This window comes from Monodon monoceros, unplaced genomic scaffold (assembly GCF_005190385.1).
Source record: "Monodon monoceros isolate NGI ecotype Baffin Bay Population unplaced genomic scaffold, NGI_Narwhal_1 Super_Scaffold_4, whole genome shotgun sequence".
Lineage (NCBI taxonomy): Eukaryota > Metazoa > Chordata > Mammalia > Artiodactyla > Monodontidae > Monodon > Monodon monoceros.
The window spans coordinates 47,071,712-47,096,573 of NW_021703781.1; the positions used below are offsets into that span (position 1 = coordinate 47,071,712).

The 24,862-nt window shown below is 40.7% G+C and overlaps 1 protein-coding gene and 1 pseudogene across 3 annotated transcripts in view; both read right to left on the minus strand.

Annotated features, from left to right (window-relative positions):
• Positions 1 to 24,862, minus strand: part of HTR7 (5-hydroxytryptamine receptor 7) — a 92,721-nt gene that overhangs the window by 62,754 nt on the left and 5,105 nt on the right. The window lies entirely within an intron of this gene.
• LOC114908428 lies at positions 7,566 to 8,853 on the minus strand (annotated as a pseudogene).

Genomic DNA, 24,862 nt, shown 5'->3' on the forward strand with positions numbered 1-24,862 from the left:
TTGTCTTTGAACAGCATACCCCATTCCGCCATAACTTCTCCCAAACAGCCAATGATTTGTGGATAATTTGGAGTCACAACCCCAAGTTGCCCCATGAAGGCTTAACCTGATATATGGTTTCTACTTCTGTGGCCTACCTGCTTCGAACTGTCCTCGTGGTTCCCAAGCTCACTTTTGTCCTGGACACTAGCTTTAGTTCAGCCTTATTCTTCACTGTATAAACCTGAAACAAAACCCCTCAGTTCCATCCTAGAGCCTGCTCAAAGAACCTCACTTATACTGGCACCAGCTAGCTTCCCACTAGTTCTGGGGAGGAATAGAGTTCAGGCAGTATCTCACAATCTAAAAGGTATATCCCAGGGATTCCTATCCTCCTTCAAAAATGAGGACCCCTTTTAAATGTCAAAACATTTTTCAAGCCCACACTTAGTAGTAATTGTACTTTTAGTATCAGTTGTCTGAAAAAGTACAGAATGACGAAAAGCTATGATAGCTTAAATGCTCTTAAGTAAATTTGCATTTTATTAATCATAACTACATCTATATTTATCAGGAAGGAAAATCTCCTATTTTGAAAAAGGGGGAAACATTTACTCCAGCTGCTTCTGTGTTCTAAGAAAGTGAAGAATTCACCTCTGGGGGAAAAAGTCATTCTGTTGCTTGGGATGACACAGCCCCTAGGTCGTGAAAGGGAAGGTTCTAGGCTAATCTGATGAGAGAGAAAGGGGCTGAAAGGAAACAAATTGTTCTATGTAATAAAATAATACAGATCTTTTAAGTTGTTCCCAGGCAGATTAAGAGAGTAACGGCTTGGGCTTCCCTGGTGGTGCAGTGGTTGAGAGTCCGCCTGCCGATGCAGGGGACACGGGTTCGTGCCCCGGTCTGGGAAGATCCCACATTCCGTGGAGCGGCTGGGCCCGTGAGCCATGGCCGCTGAGCCTGCGCGTCCGGAGCCTGTGCTCCGCAATGGGAGAGGCCACAACAGTGAGAGGCCCGCGTACCGCAAAAAATAAAAAAAAAGAGAGAGAGAGTAACGGCTTTTAGGTTTTGTTTTTGTTGTTGGAGGGTGTGGGCAAAGAGGGAAGGAAGGACCCCAACACATTGAAAGAGATGTTGGGGGGGGAAGAGTTGATGAGAAGAGGAACTGAACATGAATTCAGACCATTATTATTTGGAGCAAGGACTTGGAGGCTCTTAGAATGACCCAACCCACAAAAGAGGGATATCCACTATAGGAAATGTGGTTTCTGATCATTTTCTTGAGTTATTTCTTTAGAATCCTAAGAACTACAAGTGACTTTTACAGATACCGGGAGAGGATCCCAAGCATCTGAACTAGTACACACAAGGATTAAAACATCAACACAGACCCCACAGTCCTGCCAAGTCTGTTGTTTCAAAGGACAGCTGTAACACCCTAATACTACAGTAAAAGCAACAATCTCCACAACTTACAAGAAAAGCACTCTTGCATATACATTTTTATTTTTACCACCAAAATACCCTAAGAGAAAGGTAATACCAACCTAACTTCACAACGGGGAGAGTGAAATGATACCTTACAGTTAATAAGGAAGTCACAGAATGAGAGCAAAAAGCAGGGCCTTTCCATTCTGAAAGCAGTGCTCTTTCTACATCAACACAGGTATGGAAAAGGAACAAGAAAAAAAAGGGCATCAATAAAATTTTAATTAATTTTATCAGATTTCAATAGCCAACAGAGAACACCTGAGAGGTCAAAGAATGAAGCACTGCTCTAGACAGATTAGGTGCTACTGCTAACTTTAAACCATCTCCCACTAAACAATAAGAATATTCATTCATTCAATAATTCAACAGACTTTTATTTATTGACGATTTATCTTGTGCTAGTGCATTGACAAAAGCCAAGTTTCAGTAATTACAACTTGAATACAGTTCAATAATTGTTATCAATAAACAGTGTAATGATATTCTTCCCTTGATGGTAAGAACCTGATTCACTGCCATATTGGTTTGTGGATGTTATTAAGCTGATGAAAATCCTGCCTTTCCTAAAGAACAAAAAGCATTTACCCTGAAAGACATTAATTACAATCGCACACAAACCACCTGCCTACATTGCTTTTCAATTTGTAACCAGATAAACACAGAAGACTATTCATGAATTTTTTTATTCTAGAGCACCCAAGGTAAGGCAAAAGTCATAGCTGAGAAGTTGCCCAAGTGCAGTTGAGCAATGACATGGCCCAAAGTCATCACAGGAAGATGTGACCCAGAAAAGTTGCTCTACAAAAAAGGGAAATAAATGAACAACTTCCTCAACTTACGTTGTGCCAGTCACTGTCTTTTGTCACTGGAGTCACTGGACAAGTCAGTCCAGTGTGCCTTCCAAGTTCTGGTTCTGCCACTTAGTTGTTTCAACAGGTACTTACTTTCTCTGTGCTTCAGTTTTCTCTTTATAGAATGTAAAGGTTGGACTACATAATCTCTAGAATTCTCTATCAATCAGGGTCTCAGCAAGAAATAGACTCAAATTAGGATAATTCAAGGTGACTATTTACGGAGGTATGAGCAGGAGGTAGGGAAACTACAAAGGACAGGGCAGCCACAGAAGAATAATCACCATCCCAGGTCCAAAGACAGGAGGGAAGGAGGCAGTTACAGGACCCAAAAGGAAGGAGTCATGTAGCAAGGGCCACCTTGAGAGGAGCACCGACTTCCCATCAAGGGGCACAGTCAGTGCAAGGTGATCACCTTGCAGGAAGGGCTGGATCTCCCTTTGATATCCTTCCCTGGACTTGCCATTGGCTGAACTCAACAAGAAGTCAAAGAACATATCAGTTTCCCAGGGAAGAGAACAGAGTGGAGAAGGGTAGAGGGTAAGACCTGGAGATGGGAACTAGCACAGGTCCCTTCCAGTTTTAACACTCACTGATTCTGTTTGTCTGTTAATTTGACCACTGACATGCCAAACCTGGAACTTCTGGGCAGTTAGGAATGGGTATGGAGCAACATACACACCAAGGTCGGCCCCTATGCTATCACTGTACAGAATATTTCAAGGTGCTGATATCATGCTCCTAGATGAACCTCCAAGGTCTAGATATGTTATCTGATTTTTATCTTTAAAAGAGGATACATGACCTAAAAGGAATAGACCATATTTTCTATCCACTTCTCTGTGAAGCATAAGAGTTAAGACGCCAGCGCTGAAATCAGATACACCCAAGTTTGATTCCAGGTTCTGACTCTGGGTAACCTGATTAAACTCTCTAAGCCTCTCCTCGTTTGTAAAATGGTGATAATAGAACCTACCGCGTGGGGCTGTTGGGAAGATTCAAAGAGACGGTCAGCATGTAGCCCAGAGTCTGACTGATACAAGGCAACATTTAATCCTCCACTGGGCATTTATCCAACAAAAATTTCTTGGGGAGTTGTTAATGACTATTACCTGAGTTACCTTCCTCTTCCTTCATTCTGACTCTGAAGGACTCCTTCATATGACTGACTTTCTAGGGTTCCCAAAATGCCAACAATCAATCATAGATTTTTACCGAAGCTACACATTAAACAAATTTGTTTGAAGTTATCACCTTAGACAAGATGAAATTAATAGCTTTCAGTGTAAAAATTGTTCATTTTGAAAATATAAATCTTCCACATTGAAAATAAAATCAAAGAAAATATAAATCAATCATCATGTAATGTCATTTGAAAACTATAATTTAGAAAAAGGAAACTTGGATTCCATCAAAAGGATTTATTCCGGCAGTATCTTTTATGACTATATAATCCTATTTTTAAAAAACGTGGGGGACTTTATTATCTATAGATACACAAAGATAGGATAAGGATGGGGAAAAGACCACCATAACTATAAAAGAGAATGTGAAAATACAAAATGTCACGAGTATAGCAAACATCAGGTTTTGGATACCTAGCTGGGGGGGGGGGGGAGAAATAAGTGAAGAGACTGTTGGTGACACAGAAGCCAAGACCCAAAGACATCACAACGGAGCTGCACATTCTCATCTGGCCCGTCCACATTTCCAGAGTGCGTTCTTGGTCCCGGCGCTGGGATAGGCCTTAGGTGAGCAAATCCTATTAGCCCTCCAGACACCACTGCTGCTTTTGGAGTATCCAAGGTCTACTGGGAAGGTAGACTTATTAACAGTCATCCAGAGAACATTATGGACATTGTGCTATAACACAAACAAATCAACATGGGAACATAAATTCAGGGGAAAGGAGGGTCAAAATACTAAAGGCTTGCTGTCGGTTAGCCTTTGCTGTGTAAAAACTAATCGCAAACCGTGTGGTTTAAACACCAGCCATTTATTCAGCTCCCTATTTGGCAGGTTAGGGGGGCCGTTCTGGGCCAGGCAACGTCAGTCCATCTCGCGTGGGTTTTCTTATGTCTGTGGTCAGGTGGTAGACCTGCTGGTGCCTGAGTAGTTTAGGATGGCTTCATTCACCTGAGTGGTAACTGGCAGCCAGGGAAGTCGGAAGACTAAGCCCTGGGTCTCTCGTTTTCCAGCCTGGGCTTCCTCACATGATAGCAGTCACAGGGTTCCCAAAACCAGCAAAAGAAGGCAAATTCCAAGTCTCTGCCTACATCATGTTTGCTAAAGTCCCATCAGCCAAAGCAAGTTAGACGGCCACGCCAAGAGTCAATATGGGAAGGGTTGTAAAGTCACACTTGAAAGGCACAACAGACATGGGAAGAATTGGGAGCCATTTCTATAATCTATCACAAGGCTACACACAAATGATATCTGAGGGGAATGTAACAGTCTCCTAGGAATTTACCAGGGTAGGAGCTATTCCCTGGAAGAAGAATCAAGACAGGAACCAGCATGTAAATGGAAAAATGCCTCAGACTCACCAAAGATGGAGCAATGAGAGGTTCTGGAGGCAAGGTTAGATTCCAAACATGATTTCTTTTTGTACAAGTATATCTGAAATATCTGTGGCTGTAGTGCATCCCATCATACTGTCTCCAGTGTCTAATCTTGCCCCTGGGGCTTGGAAGCTAACCCAATAAGGCTGCTGGGGACGCTCATATAATATGCTCTGCAGGTAAAAACCCTATTATACTGACCCTCCTTACAGGGAGACCTTGGTGACAGGACATCCTGGAAATGAAATCCACAGCATCTTCATAAGCTATGAGAAGCAGAACTGTGCCTTCAAAGATATAGAAAAAAGGCTCTGGCAGCTATGATGAGGTACCCACTCAAGGGAGTAAGGAAACAAGACCTGCCGAAGCAGAACTGTGTCATAAATGGTGTGGCTTCTATGTCCCTCTTTCATTTTCCCTTCCTGTTTCATACTCAAGACACAATTAAATAGTCAATTGTTGCCAGTTTCATTCATTCATTCATTCGTTCGTTCACTTCTCCAGCCAATACTTATTGAGACTTTCCACATACCAACAGAAGCTGGAAGCAAACAGAGATGAATAAAATGTCTCTGTCCCCACGAACCTCAGCACTTGATGTGTGGGGTCAGAGAAATATAATCAACTACATTTCAGCCTGATGGTAATAGAGAAGGAAGCTCAGAGTGGTCAGGGAGGGCCTGGGAGGAGCACCTAAGCCAGATCAAGGTGTCAGGGACAGCCTCCTGGAGACCATGACACTTTCGCTGCATCATGAAGAATGCTTGGGAAATAGGCAGAAAAGAGGAGGGCATTCTAGGCAGAGGAAACAGAATGTACTGGGACATGGAAGCAAAGGAGGACATGGTATATGCAGGAAAACAGAAGTAGCCCCTATACTTCCTGTGACACATAGGAAGTAGACAGAGGAAAGGGCAAGTGCAGGAGACAGCTAGGATGTTATCTGAGGAGTGATGGTGCACCACAAACCCTCCCCTCCCCATTCTCTACAACATTATACAAGGTACCAATCATTTATCCTTCCCGACTGGCCCACTGAGCGCACCTCAGCATGAATGAACTCAAGTCCCTGACGTGCCTCAAGCAGCATCTGAAGGAAATCATGGAACTGACCTTGGCCCCTATTTCTGGCATCACTGGACAGGTAGGGTGGTTTGCAGGCAGGCTGGCATTCCCTGAAGCCTCATCAAGACCCCATATAGACTTTTCCTAAAGGCAAACTTGATTTATTGATACTTTTTCCTTTTAGGATGAAAGAAGAAAAGACTCAGAAAGGGCATCAGTGAACCTTCCCATTCAAACAACTCCCCAGTCCCAGAGAGCTGCCCTGACTAGCTGGTAGAACTCAATTCCCTGGCACAGCTATAATTAATATTAATATTAGTAATAATAACAATGCTCTCAATCAGTGGTTGTTTTATATGAGTCAGGCCCTTGGCTAAACTCAAGTATATAATCTCATTTATTCCTTCTGTTAACTTCATGGAGATATTTCTACCATGCATGAGGAACGAGGTTTAGAAATAAGGTACAGTGACTTGCGCAAGGCCACAGTTAGGAGTCACAGAAACAGAATCTGTATCCTGTCCCCTGGCTTCTGTCTTAACAGAGCTTTCTGTGCCCTTCCCGAATCCTACGGGAATCCTGGTCTAAACAGCCCTGATCCCTGACCTTTCCACACCAAGCTCCCCTACTCTACTCCCAAGTTTACCAGACTCATTTATTCATTCAGGGATATTTTTGCATCCCCACTAGTGTACATGAGCCTGAGGAAGATGAATCAGACACTGTCTTGAGCCTAAAGTGTTTCTACTCTAGTAGGATATTCCTTAATCCATTGATCCATTCATTCAACAAATATGATTCAGCGCCTACTGTGTGCCAGGAACTCTGCAAATGCCAGGAAAATTGAAGTCAAAGTTCTTGCCCATTCTAATGGAATTTAAGACAGGCACATAAACAATTATCACGAAGGTACAACGCAGCAGATACAGGGTTGGAATGCAGGTTTCCCGACACCCAGGTGAGTAGCTAAACTTCTTGAAAGAGCTGTTTCTAGTCAATGTCTCTCCTTCCTTCCTCCCAATCTCTCCTCACCTCTCTCCACCAGGGCTTCCATTCCACTGTTTCACTGAAACCTCTCTTCTCAAGATCACCAGTGACTTCAAGGTCACCCAATTCATTGGCCATTCTTCTAGCTTTATCTTACAACAGCGTTTGACACAGGTGATATTCTATCCTTGTCAAAACATTTCCCTTAATTTCCGTGATAGCACTCTCCAGGTGTTCCTATTTCACTGCCCATCCCTTTTTAAACTTTGCTGGCTCTTCCTCTTCTCTTGACCTCTAAACATTTTATCTTGCTAAGGACGGGTAGCTGGAGCCCACCCTATGGCTTTAAATATCATTTCCAATGAAGCCCAAATTTGTATCTCCAGTCCTGACTTCTCTCTGGAACCCGGGACTCTTATATCCAAATGTCTAATGATATCAAACTTAGCATTCAAAATAGAACTCTTGGAAATGCAAATCAAAAACAACAATGAGGGATCACCTCACACCAGTCAGAATGGCCATCATTTTTTTTTTAAAAGACACATTTATTCAGCACCATGATCAGACTATTACATTTAACAATCAACAGCATGGGCGCAAAAAAAAAAAAGTCTACATTAAGACCCTTTGTTGGAATGCTTTACACTTTCCACAGAACAGAAACTAAAATAACCTGTTATACAATTAGTCACAAATACAGTCCTCGAGTTTTTTTGCCCATACACGAGTATTGTCTAAAACATGTCTTCTTTGTAGCAGCTAGGCCCTGCCACCACTGTGCTTGGCTGAGTTCACAAACCTGTAGCTTCCCTGTCACTTCTCTGGCTCCCCTCTCCTGCTAAGCTTTGTTTCCTGGCGGTAATCAAAACCTCCTGCCACTGCCATAGCTCCTGCTGCTGCTGGAACAGCCATAGCCACCTTGGTTTCATGGTTTGGCAAAGTACTGATCTCCACCACCATAGGGGCCAGCACTTCTGCCTCCAAAGTTTCCTCCTTTTATGGGTTCAAAATCTGAAGATTAATTGTTGTAAATGCCAAAATCATTGTAGCCTCCCCCACCTCCAAAATTGCTCCCATCATTACCAAATCCATTATAGCCATCCCCACTGCCACCATAGCCACCACCACCGCGGCTGCCACCAAAGCCAAGTCGACCACTGAAGTTTCCTCCATGACCAAAGCTGTCATTCCCACAAAAACCCCCTCCACGACCACCACCAAAGCTTCCAGAACCACTTCGACCTCTTTGGCTGGATGAGGCACTAGCCATCTCTTGCTGAGATAGGGCTTTCCTTAGTTCACAGTTGTGGCCATTCACAGTGTGGTATTTCTGACTGACAATCCTGTCTACGGAGTCATGGTCATCAAAGGTTATGAAAGCAGAGCCTCTCTTTTTGCCACTGCCTTGGTCAGTCATGATTTCAATCACTTCTATACTGTTCAATATAATCTCTTAGGTGATGTTCTTCAGTGTCTTCTTTAATGCCACCAACAAAAATCTTTTTCACAGTTAAGTGGGCACCAGGTCTTTGAGAATCTTCTCTTGAGATGGCCCTCATTGGTTCCCCAGCTCTTCCATCCACCTTGTGTGGCCTTGCCTTCATGGCCGCATCCACCTCCTCCACAGTGGCATACGTGACAACCCGAAAGTCTCTGGAGCACCTGGTGCTTGGATCCCTCATTACCACACAGTCTGTGCATGCTCCCGACTGCTCACAATGGCTCCTCAGGCTCTCATCGCTTGTTTCAAAGCTCAAACCTCCGACGAAGAGCTTCCGCAGCTGTTCGGGCTCTTTGGGAGACTCTGACTTAGACATGACAGCAGTGGAGCAGGGGGGAGACATCAACGATGCTTACTTGGTGGCGTCCACAGGCAGAAAGCAGAATGGCCATCATTAAAAAGTCTACAAATAACAAATACTGGAGAGGGTGTGGAGAAAAGGGAACCCTCTTACACTGTTGGTAGGAATGTAAATTGGTGCAGCCATTATGGAGAATAGTATGGAAGTTCCTCAAAAAAAAAAAACTAAAAATAGAGTTGCCACATGATCCAGCAATCCCACTCCTGGGCATATATCCAGACAAAATTATAATTCAAAAAGATACGTGCACCCCTATATTCACAGCAGCACTATTCACAATAGCCAAGACATGGTAGCAACCTAAATGTCTATCAACAGATGAATGGATAAAGAAGATGTGGTACATATATACAATGGAATGTAGTGGTCAGCCATAAAAAAGAATGAAATAATGTCATATGCAGCAACATGGATGGACCTAAAGATTAGCATACTAAGTGAAGTCAGAAAGAGAAAGACAAATACCAAATGATATCACTTATAGGTGGAATCTAAAATATGACACAAATGAACTTATCTACAAAACAGACATAGAGAACAGACTTGTGGTTGCCAAGGGTGGGGGGAGGGAAGGATTGAGAGTTTGGGGTTAGCAGATACAAACTATTATATATAGAATGGATAAATGACAAAGTTCCATTGTATAGCACAGGGAACTATATTCAATATCCTGTGATAAACCATAATGGAAAAGAATGTGTGTGTGTGTGTGTGTGTGTGTGTATGTATTATATATATATAAGTGAATTATTTTGCTATACAGCAGAAATTAATACAACATTGTAAATCAACTATATATCAATAAAATAAAATTTTTTAAAAAACCAAGATAGAACTCTTGATTTTCACCAAGAGTTCTGCTACTCTCTTATTTGATCAACAGCATAACCATAGACTGAGTTGCTTGAGCCCAAAGCACATTAGTCATCCTTTTTTCTTCTCTGTCCCTCACCCCCCAGATCCAATCCATCAGTTAGTTCTGCCAGTGTGCCTCCCAGACGTATCTTGAACTCCTCCACTTTGCTCCATCTTCACTCCTCTCAATCATCTTTTATCTTAACAACAACAGAAGCCTTCCCATTGGTCTCCCAGCTTTCATTCACACTACTTTCCATTTCATTCTCCACAAAGTAACCACAAGGAACTATTAAGATTACAAACCAGATCATGTCACCCAAGACTTCAAACTCTCCAAGGCCTCCACTGCATTTAGAATAAAATCCAATCTCTTTACCTGTCCCAAATCCCAATATGAGTTGTGACCACTGCTTTACTCTCATCTCCTTCTGGGCTTTCCTTTGATCTCTCTACTCCAATCACACTGGCCCAGGGCCTTTGCACCAGCTGCTGCCTTTGCCTGGAATGTTCTTCCTCCTGATCTTCACATAGGCAGCTCCATCACGTTATTTACATCATGATGTATATGTCACCTCCTCAGACAGGCCTTCCATGATCAACCACTCTAACACATCACTCTGTTTTAATTCTCCATGTGGCACTTATTACTAATGAATCAGTGTGTGTGTGTGTGTGTGTGTGTGTATGTGTTTAGTTTATATGTTTCTTGCCTATTTATTCTTACTAGAATGTAAGATTCAAGACAGCAGAGGCCTTATTTGCTTTTGCTGAGGATATAAAAAAGTAACCAATGAAGATTAAGTAATCAATAAATACTGAAGATGTGAATAGATGAATCCCCTAGGACTCCCATAATAAGAAGAGGCAATTTTTCTATCAAGAAATTGCTAACATTCACAGGAAGACAGACAAAATGAAAAGGCAGAGGGCTATGTACCATATGAAGGAGCAAGGTAAAACCCCAGAAAAACAACTAAATGAAGTGCAAATAAGCAACCTTCCAGAAAAAGAACTCAGAATAATGATAGTAAAGATGATCCAGGACCTCGCAAAAAGAATGGAGGCAAAGACCAAGAAGATGCAAGAAATGTTTAACAAAGACCTAGACAAATTAAAGAACAAACAGAGGTGAACAATACAATGACTGAAATTAAAAATACACTAGAAGGAAACAACAGCAGAATAAGTGAGGCAGAAGAATGGATAAGTGACTGGGAAGACAAAATGGTGGAATTCACTGCTGCAGAACAGAATAAAGAAAAAAGAATGAAAAGAAATGAAGACAGACTAAGAGACCTCTGGGACAACATTAAATGCAACAACATTCGCATTATAGAGGTCCCAGAAGGAGAAGAGACAGAGAAAGGACCCAAGAAAATATTTGAAGAGATTATAGTCGAAAACTTCCCTAAGATGGGAAAGGAAGTAGCCACCCAAGCGCAGAGAGTCCCATACAGGATAAACACAAGGAGAAACACGCCGAGACACACAGTAATCACACTGGCAAAAATTAAAGACAAAGAAAAATTACTGAAAGCAGCAAAGGAAAAACGACAAATAACATACAAGGGAACTCCCATATGGTTAACAGCTGATTTCTCAGCAGAAATTCTACAAGCCAGAAGGGAATGGCATGACATATTTAAAGTGATGAAAGGGAAGAATCTACAACCAAGATTACTCTACCTGGCAAAGATCTCATTCAGATTCGATGGAGAACTCAAAAGCTTTACAGACAAGTAAAAGCTAAGAGAATTCAGCACCACCAAACCAGCTCTACAGCAAATGCTAAAGGAATTTCTCTAAGTGGGAAACACAAAAGAAAAGGACCTACAAAAATAAACCCAAAACAATTAAGAAAATTGTAAAAGGAGCATACATATGAATAATCACCTTAAACGTGAATGGATTAAATGCTCCAACCAAAAGTCACAGGCTCGCTAAATGGATACAAAAACAAGATCCATATATATGCTGTCTACAAGAGACCCACTTCTGACCTAGGGACACATACAGACAGAAAGTGAGGGGATGGAAAAAGATATTCCATGAAAATGGAAATCAAAAGAAAGCTGGAGTAGCAATACTCATATCAGATAAAATAGACTTTAAAATAAAGAATGTTACAAGAGACAAGGAAGGACACTACATAATGATCAAGGGATCGATCCAAGAAAAAGTTGTAACCATTATAAATATATATGCACCCAACATATTAGCACCTCAATACATAAGGCAACTGCTAACAGCTATGAAAGAGGAAATCAACAGTAACACAATAATAGTGGGGGACCTTAACACCTCACTTACACCAATGGACAGATCATCCAAACAGAAAATTAATGAGGAAACAAGCTTTAAATGACACAACATACCAGATAGATTTAATTGATAATTATAGGACATTCCATCCAAAAACAGCAGATTACACTTTCTTCTCAAGTGTGCATGAAACATTCGCCAGGATAGATGACATCTTGGGTCACAAATAAAGCCTCAGTAAATTTCAGAAAATTGAAATCATATCAAGCATCTTTTCTGACCACAACGCTAGGAGATTAGAAATCAATTACAGGGAAAAAAACTGTAACAAACACAAACACATGGAGGCTAAACAATATGTTACTAAATAACCAAGAGATCACTGAAGAACTCAAAGAGGATATCAAAAAATACCTAGAGACAAATGACAATGAAAACACAATGATCCAAAATGTATGGGATGCAGCAAAAGCAGTTCTAAAAGGGAAGTTTATAGCAATACAAGCCTAACTCAAGAAACAAGAAAAATCTCAAATAAACAATCTAACATTACACCTAAGGGAACTAGAGAAAGAAGAACAAACAAAACCCAAAGTTAGCAGAAGGAAAGAAATCATAAAGATCAGAGCAGAAATAAATGAATAGAAACAAAGAAAACAATAGCAAAGATCAATAAAACTTAAAGCTGGTTCTTTGAGAAGATAAACAAAATTGATAAACCATTAGCCAGACTCATCAAGAAAAGAGGGAGAGGACTCAAATCAATAAAATCAGTAATGAAAAAGGAGAAGTTACAACAGACACCACAGAAATACAAAGCATCCTAAGAGACTACTACAAGTAACTCTATGGCAATACTCTATGGCAATAAAATGGACAACCTGGAAGAAATGGACAATTCTTAGAAAGGTATAACCTTCCAAGACTGAACCAGGAAGAAACAGAAAATATGAACAGACAAATCACAAGCACTGAAATTGAAACTGTGATTAAAAATCTTCCAACAAACAAAAGTCTAGGACCAGATGGCTTCACAGGTGAATTCTATCAAACATTTAGAGAGGAGCTAACACCCATCCTTCTCAAACTCTTCCAAAAAACTGCAGAGGAAGGAACACTCCCAAACTCATTCTATGAGGCCCCCATCACCCTGATACCAAAACCAGTCAAAGATACTACAAGAAAAGAAAATTACAGACCAATATCACTGATGAATATAGATGCAAAAATCCTCAACAAAATACTAGCAAACAGAATCCAACAACACATTAAAAGGATCATACACCACAATCAAGTGGGATTTATCCCAGGGATGCAAGGATTCTTCAATATATGCAAATCAAGCAATGTGAAACACCAAAACAATTAACAAACTGAAGAAGAAAAACCATATCATCATCTCAGTAGATGCAGAAAAAGCTTTTGACAAAATTCAACACCCATTTATGATAAAAACTCTCCAGAAAGTGGGCATAGAGGGAAACTATCTCAACATAATAAAGGGCATATAGGACAAACTCAGAGCAAACATCATTCTCAGTGGTGAAAAACTGAAAGCATTTCCTCAAAGATCAGGAACAAGACAAGGATGTCCACTCTCACCCCTATTATTCAACATAGTTTTGGAAGTCCTAGCCACGGCAATCAGAGAAGAAAAAGAAATAAAAGGAATACAAATTGGAAAAGAAGAAGTAAAACTGTCACTGTTTGCAGATGACATGATACTATACATAGAGAATCCTAAAGATGCCACCAGAAAACTACTAGAGCTAACCAATGAATTTGGTAAAGTTGCAGGATACAAAATTAATGCACAGAAATCTCTTGAATTCCTATACACTAATGATGAAAAATCTGAAAGAGAAATTAAGGAAACACTCCCATTTACCACTGCAACAGAAAGAATAAAATACCTAGGAATAAACCTACCTAGGGAGACAAAAGACCTGTATGTAGAAAACTATAAGACACTGATGAAAGAAATTAAAGATGATACAAACAGATGGAGAGATATACCATGTTCTTGGATTGGAAGAATCAATATTGTGAAAATGACTATACTACCCAAAGCAATCTACAAATTCAATGCAATCCCTATCAAATTACCAATGGCATTTTTTACAGAACTAGAACAAAAAAATCTTAAAATTTGTATGGAGACACAAAAGACCCCGAATAGCCAAAGCAGTCTTGAAGGAAAAAAATGGAGCTGGAGGAATCAGGGTTCCTGACTTCGGACTATACTACAAAGTTACAGCAATCAAAACAACATGGTACTGGCACAAAAACAGAAATATAGATCAATGGAACAGGATAGAAAGCCCAGAGATAAACCCACACACTATGGTCAACTAATCTATGACAAAGGAGGTAAGGATATACAATGGAGAAAAGACAGTCTCTTCAATAAGTGGTGCTGGGAAAACTGGACAGCTACATGTAAAAGAATGAAATTAGAACACTCCCTAACACCATACAGAGAAATAAACTCAAAATGGATTAGAGACCTAAATGTAAGACTGGATACTATAAAACTCTTAAAGGAAAACATAAGAAGAACACTCTTCGACATAAATCACAGCAAGATCTCTTTTGATCCACCTCAAGAGTAATGGAAATAAAAACAAAAATAAACAAATGGGACCTAATGAAACTTAAAAGCTTTTGCAAAGCAAAGGAAACTACAAACAAGACGAAAAGACAACCCTCAGAATGGAAGAAAATATTTGCAAACGGGGCTTCCCTGGTGGCGCAGTGGTTGAGAGTCCACCTGGCGATGCAGGGGACATGGGTTTGTGCCCCAGTCTGGGAAGATCCCACATTCCGTGGAGCGGCTGGGCCCGTGAGCCACGGCCACTGAGCCTGCTCGTCCGGAATCTGTGCTCCGCAACAGGAGAGGCCACAACAGTGAGAGGCCCGCATACTGCAAAAAAAAAAAAAAAAAAAATTAAGAAAAAAAATATTTGCAAACGAATCAACGGACAAAGGATTAAGCTCCAAAATATATAAACAGCTCATGCAGCTCAATACTAAAAGAACCAACAACCCAGTCCAAAAATGGGCAGAAGACCTAAATAGACATTTCTCCAAAGGAGTCATACAGATGGCCAAGAGGCACATGAGAAGCTGCTCAACATCACTAATTATTAGAGAAATGCAAATGAAAACTACAATGAGGTATCACCTCACACCAGTTATAATGGGCATCATCAAAAAATCTACAAACAAGAAATGCTGGAGAGGGTGTAGAGAAAAGGGAACCCTCTTGCACTGTTGGTGGGAATGTAAATTGATACAGCCACTATGGAGAACAGTATGGAGGTTCCTTAAAAAACTAAAAATAGAATTACCATATGCCCCAGCAATCCCACTACTGGGCATATACCGAGAGAAAAACATAATTCAAAAAGACACATGCACCCCAATGTTCATTGCAGCACTATTTACAATAGCCAGGTCATGGAAGCAATCTAAATGCCCATCTACAGACGAATGGATAAAGAAGACGTGGTCCATATATACAATGGAATATTACTCAGGCATAAAAAGGAATGAAATTGGGTTATTTGTAGAGACGTGGATGAATCTACAGACTGTCATACAGAGTGAAGTGAGTCAGAAAGAGAAAAACAAATATCATATTTAATGTATACATGTGGAACCTAGAAAAATGGTACAGATGAACTTGTTTGCAGGGCAGAATTAGAGAAACAGATGTAGAGAACAAATATATGGACACCAAGTGGGGAAAGCAGCGGGGGAGGGGTGTTGTGATCAATTGGGAGATTGGGATTGACATATATACACTAATATGTGTAAAATGGATAACTAATAAGAACCTGCTGTATAAAAAAATAAATAAAACAAAATACAAAAAAAAAAAGAAGAAGAAGAAATTGCTAACAAAGGACTATCACCTTTGTGACCCAGAAAGGAAGCCAGAGTGGTAGGAGCCTGGCAGTATTCAGAAATCTATCAAGTATAAAACCGTGAGGTAATCTGTTTATTAAACGGGAGAATCTGCAAAGACTTCTCTTGAGAATATCAGAAACTTTTTCAAACCTAACGTATAGAACATACATCTCCCAAAATACAATTCTGAAATATTCAGGCAGCTGGGCTGGATTGATTATAGATGGATTGAAGCATGCCATTTAAGTCTCCCCATGATAGACTACAAATATTGATAGCCCCCTTTAGGTGGACGGTTCTGCCTGATGCTCCAGATGAAAGAACCATTTGGAAGGAAGAAAGCTATCCAGCTGCCTCTCTTTGAAAGATTGGGAAATATTATCAGAATGCCCAGAAATACAGAATTGGAATCAGAACAGAGGCCAGGATGAAAGTGAGAATACAAACCGGCTAAATGGGCAAAAATAAGCTCCTCAAATAGATGCACTGGAGATGTTCCCCCAAAGTCCCACAGCTGCTCAGCCCCCAGAGGCTGGCATCCTGTACTTCAACAGGCAACATCAGAAGCATGAGCGCTTAGTTCTGACCTAGCAGTCCTCGTTTTGCAGCAGTCCTTAACAAGAACTCTCCAGGCACAGAAAGGCTGTTCAAAAACAGACCATAGAGTACTGGGGGTTTTATTGATGGAAGTGCTCAAACTAGCCAATTGTTTGCAAACAGAAGCTAAATGACTCATAAACTCTTTCAAGAAAGGTCATATCGCACAGGGATTGACTGCAAAGCAACATGTACAACCTAACTTTTTAAAGGTCCAAATTTTCTGGTGTGTGAATAAAATAATCTTAATTTAGGCTCAACTAGATAACCTCTTGAGGACGAGGCTGCGTCTTTATTCAGCTTTGTATCCCCACAGTACTTCAATACCCAGTAGGCAAACAACAAGGGTTTGCTTAGTAAATAAATCTCACCCCCACCATCTCCTCTAGCTTGCTCGCCCATGTATCCTCTCTCTCCCTCTCACCTCCCCTCCCTCTCTTTCTCTCTCTCTCCATCCATATCCCCACCACCTACCTAACCCTCTCTCCACCCCTCTTCTCTCTCTCTCTCTCTCTCTCTCTCTCTCACACACACACACACACACACACACACACACACACACGTATATACACTTGGCCTCTTTGTTAGGACCTCCTACTCATCTAACTTAAAACTATGAAGATGTGGATCTTAACATTCCACAGCGACCTCACCTTGACCATAACCCCAAAGCTAACAGATGGACTGGAGTAGGAGATACCATGGATGAACACTAGAGAAAAATGTGACAAAACACATCTGGCCCCAAGGATATTAGATAAGAGACTACGGACTGATATGAATATAATAATAATTATTATTAACATCATCACTGTCCTGTCTGAACAGCAGGAGAAAACACTTATCACTTGACATGGTTCAGAGATGATGTTCACAAAGCCAACACCCCTCTGAGCTGGAGTCAGACCTTCCCTCAGCCAAGCAGGATTCACTGCTTTCCTCCTGTGTGCTCTTAGGCAAGTTACTTAACCTCTCTCAGCCTCCCTTTCCTCATCCTGCAGGAGTAGCAGGGATGAGAGTAACCACAGAGTGGTCATGGGGATGAAACGAGATGCATCACATAAATCCCGTGGCACTGGGCCCGGCACATAGTACATGCTCAATAAATGATATTGCGACTGTCAGTTACTGTGCTTCCCTACTTGGGTATCTCCTTCATGCCTGACACCTATGGCTTTCCTTCTGGGATGCATGAGCTTGGTCGAAATATGTTTTGTTCATTGAAACGAAAAGGATCTGGGATTTTTGCTTAATTTTGCCTGCCTTTTCACCCTGCTTCATGGCACAGCAATGATGACAATAAAGAGCTGACTCCTGGCTCTAAGCTGCTAAGTCTTTAGCATCACTAGGACTTTGTTTATGTCAGTGTTCCTCACCCACGTGGAGAGCAGAAAGTGACTCACCAGCCTACTATGGCTTGATGGGACGACCCCTTGGGACTGTCCCATTGCCTCCACGCTGCTTCTGTTTCATTATACAATCTCCTGACTCTAATTTGGTTTCCCTAAAAAACTTCACCAGGAAGAATATTTCATAAGAAGCTGGAGAATAAGAAGGCAAGGCCAGGGCTTCCCTGGTGGCGCAGTGGTTGAGAGTTCACCTGCCGATGCAGGCGACACAGGTTCGTGCCCTGGTCCGGGAAGATCCCACATGCCGCGGAGCGGCTAGGCCCGTGAGCCATGGCCGCTGAGCCTGCGCGTCCCGAGCCTGTGCTCCGCAATGGGAGAGGCCATGGCAGTGAGAGGCCCGCGTACCGCAAAAAAAAAAAAAAGTAAAAAAAAAAAAAAAGAAGGCAAGGCCAGACATTTGGGAATCAGAGGCACCCACCTTCCTTCTCTTCCTTCCTTCCTTCCTCAGTCAATCCACACAGATTAACTGAACACCTACTATGTGCCAAGTACTATGCTGGGGGCTGGGGATTCAGTCTCCAACAAGAGAGACCCTGGTCCTACCATGCCTGCTGTATGGATGACCCCACAAATCATGAATCCATTACAATTAATTTCACAAACCAGTCATTACAAATTGAGGTGAGCGCAAGAAAGAAAACATGCAGGGAGTTATAAAACTGTCTAAGATAGTCTGGGGATTCTCGGAATGCTTCCATGAGGCAGTAACATCTAGTTGAGGACCTGTCTGAAGAGTGATAAGAATGAACCAGCCCAAGAGGCACATAAGCGTGTCAGCAGGGTGGGGTGGGGAGTAGGCAATAAAAAGACTTGTGAAGTCCCTGAATTGCAAAATCTCAAGGAATAGAAAGAAGCTCAGAGTTGCCAGAATATGGGGGGGTGGGGGGGGAAGGGGGGCAGGGGAGGAAGAGAGACGATCTACACGATAGTTAGAGAATTGAACTGACTTGAACAGAATCTTTGGCAGAAGTCGGCAAACTCCAGCAGGGTTAAATCTGGTCCCTTCCTGTTTTTGTATAGCCTCCCCACACACACCAGCTAAGAATGTTTTCATATTTTTAAATAGTTGAAAAAAATGAAAAAGACTAATATTTAATAACATTGCGAAAATCTTATGAAATTCAAATTACAGTAGCCATAAATAAAGTTTTACTGCAACACAGCCATGCCCGTACATTTACATATTGTCTATAGCCGCTTTCACACTACAGTGGCAGAGTTGGGGAGCTGCGACAGAGACTATATGGCATACAAGCCTAAAATATTTACTATCTAGCTCTTTGTGGAAAAAAATTGCCAACCCCTGATCTAGTGAGATAGGCAGAAGTCAGATTATAAGATCTTTTAAATCATATTAAAATTTTAGGATCTTATCCCAAGAGCAGGGGAACTCATTAACCCATTAAAGAGTTTGAAGAGAACAGCATAGTTCAGCAGCGCCCAGACCTGTATGCACACTGGGTTAACCTAGGGAGCTTCCAGAATATAATGCATGAGTCTCACTCCCAGAGACTGTGCATCGGTTGGGTTTGTGTACGGTCTGGGTATGGGCTTTGGAATTGTTTGAACATTCCTAGGTGATGCTAATGTGCAAGTAAACTTTGGGAACCGTGGATAGAATCGCATTTGCATTTGTACAAGATCACGCTAACTCAGGGCTTCTCCCTCTGGCTGAATACACATTAGAATCATCTGGGGGATATTTTCAAAGATACTGATGCCAAGGCCCACCCAGACCAATTACATCAGGATCTCTAGAGATGGGCTCCGAGCACTGCCCAGGTGATCCTAACGTGCAGCTAAGGTTACACACTCTGCATTAATGTGCAGCAAGGGTAGATACACGAAAGCCCTGGGAGGCTGCTTCGCATGGTCCAAGTGAAAGATGGCAGAGGCCTGGCTTGAGTGTCTGGCGCTGGGACTGGGGAGAAGAAGAGTGAAGGGACAGTGAGCAGGACTTGGCGATGCACTGGTGACAGTGGGGGGCTGGGTGGAAAGTTTCAAAAGTGATACCTAAATGTCTAGCAAAGCAAATGGGTGCAGCCTGATGCCATTTATTGGGATGGGAACCTTGGAAGAGGAAGAAGTTTGGGGGGTAAGAACATTAGTTCTGTTCTGACATCTTGTTAAAAGGGAGGATGCCTATGATGGAATTAGTCAGATTGAGGCTGTAAAGAAGGCTGCGTCAAGTCACAAGAGGCCTTGAATGCTATCTTAACAATGTTCTCTTTATATAGCAGACAATGGCTACAATGATGTAGAGGAACACATATGGGCTTTTGATTCAGATGGTGTTCCTGCCACATACAGTGTGTGTGTGTTCCCTCAGCTTCCTCATCTACAGAATGGGATTTAAAATGTTCACACTCTGTCTCCTATACCTTTGGCCAGCCGACCTCAATGACAGCACAGGCCTCAATAAATGCCCTTACAAAGGTGTTGTGAAGATTAAATGAGATATTATGTGAATCTCTAGAAATTTATGTAGCACAAAAGACCCTCAAAAATGGTAGTTGTTATTCCTAAAGGAGAATGACACAGTGACACCTCACAATGATGTTTTAGGAAGTGTATATGGACAATGGTGTGAAGGATAAGCCCATAAGATAAGAAACTGGCGCTTAGGTTTAGCAGTTATGACAGACAACATGATGGTATCTGTTCATCAATCAGTAAGAAGTCAGAGTCCCGCAATCCTGTGGAGTCCACAGTCCTCCAGAATCCCGGCTACCCTCCCAGTGCACTGCTTCTCCTTCCCAAGTGTGGCTCTGGTTGTCTGTCTTGACCAAGATGAAGGCCAGAGCTCTAGCCACCATACTCACAGCCCAGGTGACAAGATGGAGAAAAAGACAGAAAGAAGAGGATTCTATCAACTCTTAAAGTGTATATACAAGCTGAAAATTAATTTTAGAGATGAGCAAGAATGACTTCCTTCAAAGATAAAGGGGATCCAGAGAAACCAGAATGCACCCTGCACTGCTGATCACAGCAGAATTAAGGCCAAGAGCAGAACTCAGATCATCGAAGCAAATGAGTCATAGTACCTAGCAAGGAAGCAAGGTTTCAGCCAGACACCAGTCAGAACTAAAGATTATGGCTCTTGCAAGTTAGCCACAGGAGTTCCTGTAACTGTGGACAACCCAAAAATGACCCCTGCCCTCAAACATGAGGCTAAAAACTAATGGATGCTGAGAGCATTAAAACAATAACTGTATCTGCTCAGATTAACCATACATCTGATGTAAATCCATATACACCTCACAAGATGTCATCAAATAAATACTTCTGTCCCTTTAATGTAAAACAAAATACATATGTAGGAAAGTGCCTAAAATATACATGAATATTTTAATAGTAATTTTTAAAGTGAACCCTCATGTAACTACCTCTACAGGCAAGAGATAAAACATTACACCACCTCAAAAGCACACCTCTCTGATCACAACACCCCTCCTTCCCACCCAGAAGTAATTAACTACTATCCTTGTTCTCGTGATGTATACTTCCTTCCTTTTCTTTACGATATTTACACTTAATGTATGTCTCTAAACAATGTTGTTTCTTTCATTTTTATATGAATGGAATCATGTGTTCTTCTGGACTCCACTTCTGCTCAGCATTATGTTTGTGGCCCCAAAGAATTTATGGGTGAAATTACATGATGTCTGACATCTGAGTTAAAATACTGTGAGGAAGGAGGAGTTGCAAAGTATACTTTGAATACGGTGGTCATAAATTCATCACTGTTGAAGCTAGGCGATGGATAGATTAGGCTCTTTATACTATACTCTTGACTCTTAAATAAGTTTCAAAATTTTTATAATAAAAAACTGTTTACATTACTTTGTGAGATTCATTTTACTACAACAATTTTCATTGCTGTATAGCAACAGTTTTCTAAGTAAGGTCCCCAAACCAGGAGCATCAGAATCATTGGGGAATTTGTTTAAATGAAAATATGCAAATAATTGGGCTCCACCCCAGACATACTGAACCAGAAACTCTTGGAATGGGGTCCAGCAATCTGTGTTTTAATAAGTCCTCCAGATAGTTCTGATGCATGCTCAAGTTTGATAACCACTACTCGATAGTATTCTATTCTGTGAATGTTCCACAATTGATTTATCCATTCTACTACGGATACACTTATATATTATTTCAAGTTTGGGAGTTTCAAGTTTGTGGATATTATAAATATTCTTGTACAAGGCTTTTGGTGACCAGAGTCTCTCTGACATATACCTAGTGGTGAAATAACAGAATCCCGGAATCATAGGGTGTATGTATCATCAACACTACATGATAATGGCAAACTATTTTCAAAGTAGTTCACCAATTCACAGTCCCACTAGTAACGTACGAAAGTTCCCTCTGCTCTACATCCTTGCCAATATTTGGTATTTTTCAGACATTTTAATTGTTGCCATCTTAGAGGGTTTAACACTTTTAAGCTATCCAAGTTAGGATCAAAAAACATGTATTAGGGAACAGAACTCCAGACATGAAATCATAGTATTGCAAATATATTAGTTGGTGGGCTTACATGGAATAGGCCTGATGTAGGAAGAATTCGGCATGATGGAGAAACTGAAAAAGGTCAATATGACTATACTATGGAAAGCAAGGTGAAATGCAGTACAAAATGTTGTTGGGAAGTAAGGGAGGAATAAATCAGGGAACTTGTAGGTGTGCTAAAGACTTTGAATTGTATTCCTAGTGAAATGAAAAGCCAATGAAGGGTTTTAAGCACAAAATTTACATCATTATATTTCTATATCTGCATACATTTAAAATCTTTCAGGCACACATCCACTTCTACCTATGATGGGGTTGCTTAATGCTTCAGACCAATGCTTCTGCTGAAAACAACTAGAAAAGCTGGATAAAGCACAAATACACACACACACACACACACACACACACACACACACACACCTGCCTAAAGGCATAACAGAGTTTTTGAGAAAACCAGGAGTGGAGGGGACAAAATCCTAGAAATGAGAGAACCACAAAGAGATAAGCCAAAATTCTGCAGCCACTCTTTCCCTTGGGACATTTGCCTAAACTAGGTGAGGGGTAAGGAGCTGAGGATCCAGGCAAAAAGCCTCAACAGAAATGCTATTAAGAGGCAAAAATACCAGAAGAAATTTTGGTAGTCTCTTGAGGAAAGAAAAACAAAAATTAGAGACCTGAGATGCCAAGATCCAAATAAGAAGGAAGGAACAGAAAACTATGCCCAACACTTGGCTGGTATTCCTCTCAAGACGTTTGCTGAATTCTGAAGCTGTGCAGGGCAGGAGGCTAAGAAGCCAAGGAGAAATCTCCCAAAAAAACTTTCAGTGAGAGTTTTGATAGTCTCACACTGCTAAGGAGAGAAAGAAACAGAGTTCTGAACTAGCCAAGGGGAGAAGTCATTGAGAACCCCCTATGCTCTTAGCTGAAGTTCCAAGAAAGCTACACCCTAGAAAGTGGCATTGGCCAGTGGCAGACACAGCTTTATCAAAACTAAAACAAAGCCTACAGTCAGCTAAGTCCCTAACTGGATTACAATAATCAGTCCCCCAATATGCCTGCCTAGAAGCTATTTTCTCTGGAGTAGAATAACATCATATACAACATCCACAGTTTTTCATACAAAATGTTGAGTATACAATTAAAGTTTATTAAGCATGCCAAGACACAAAGCCAAAACCCAGAGCTGGGGGCGGGGTGGGGGGGGAGAGATCACACACAAAGAAACCACAAGTGATTCAGATATTAGAGTTGGTAGAAAAAGAGTCTAACTATGATTAATATGCTCAGAAGTAAAATAACAAGTTGGAGAAATTCAGTGAAAAGGCAAAGAATTTCACCAGAGAGTTAGAATCAATAAAAAGGATCAAATGCAAAATATAAAAAAATCAAATATAATTTCTAGTACTCTAAAATTAAGAACTCAATAGATAAGACCAAACAACCTATTAAACAGAGCGGAAGAGATGATTAATAAATTGGAAGGTAGGTCAAAATTCTTCAAAGCTGAAGAACAGAGAAAAATATAAAATGGAAAAGAAAGAAAAGAGTGTAAGATACATGTGTGATAAAGTAAAACAATCTAAATTATGTAACTTTGAAGACGTAGAAGAAGAAAGAAGAGGATAGTAAAAGTATTTAAAGAGATACTAGCAAACTGATTAGAGATATCAATACACAAATACAAAAGTTACTAAGAACCTCAGCAGGGTTGACAGCAAATAAACAACAGAAAATAATCAATAATGCCAAACCTAGGGACATCACAGAAAAATGTATAAAAACTAAAGACAAAAAGAAAATCCTGAAAGCAGCCAGAGGAAAAAAGACACATTATCTTCAAAGAAGTAATAACAATGTTGGTAAATGACTAATTTTTCAACAGAAATGATGGAAGCCTGAAGATAATGGAATAATGTTTTAAAGTGCTGAACAAAAACTCAAACATAGAATTCCATACTTAGAGAAAATATCATTCAAAATGATAGTAAAATTAAGACATTTTTAGATAAGTAAAAACTGAGAGGATCTGTCACCAGCAAACCCTCACTTTAAAAAATGCTAATGAAAGTCTAACAGGCATAAGAAAATGATCCCAGACGAAGGTATGACAATATAGGAAAAAATAAAGAGCAGTGGAAAAGGTAACCATGTGGGTAAATAAGAATGAATATTGACTGCTTAAAATAACAATAAAGATAATATCTAATAGGTTTTTTAAATATGTAGATTAAAATGCATGGCAATAACACAAAAGATGTCAGGGGGGTATATAGAATTAAAATTCAATAAGGTACCTTATTATCCAGTGTTATATTTACCCAAAAGGAATGACAATATGTACACAGGATGACATAAATAAATATTTATAGAAGCACTGTTAGTGATATATAGAAAATGGAAACAATGCAAATGTCCATCTACAGGTGAACTGATAAGCAAATTAAATGGAATACTACTCAGCAAAAATAAATGAATAAAACATTGACAGGCTAAAAACTATGGGTGAATCG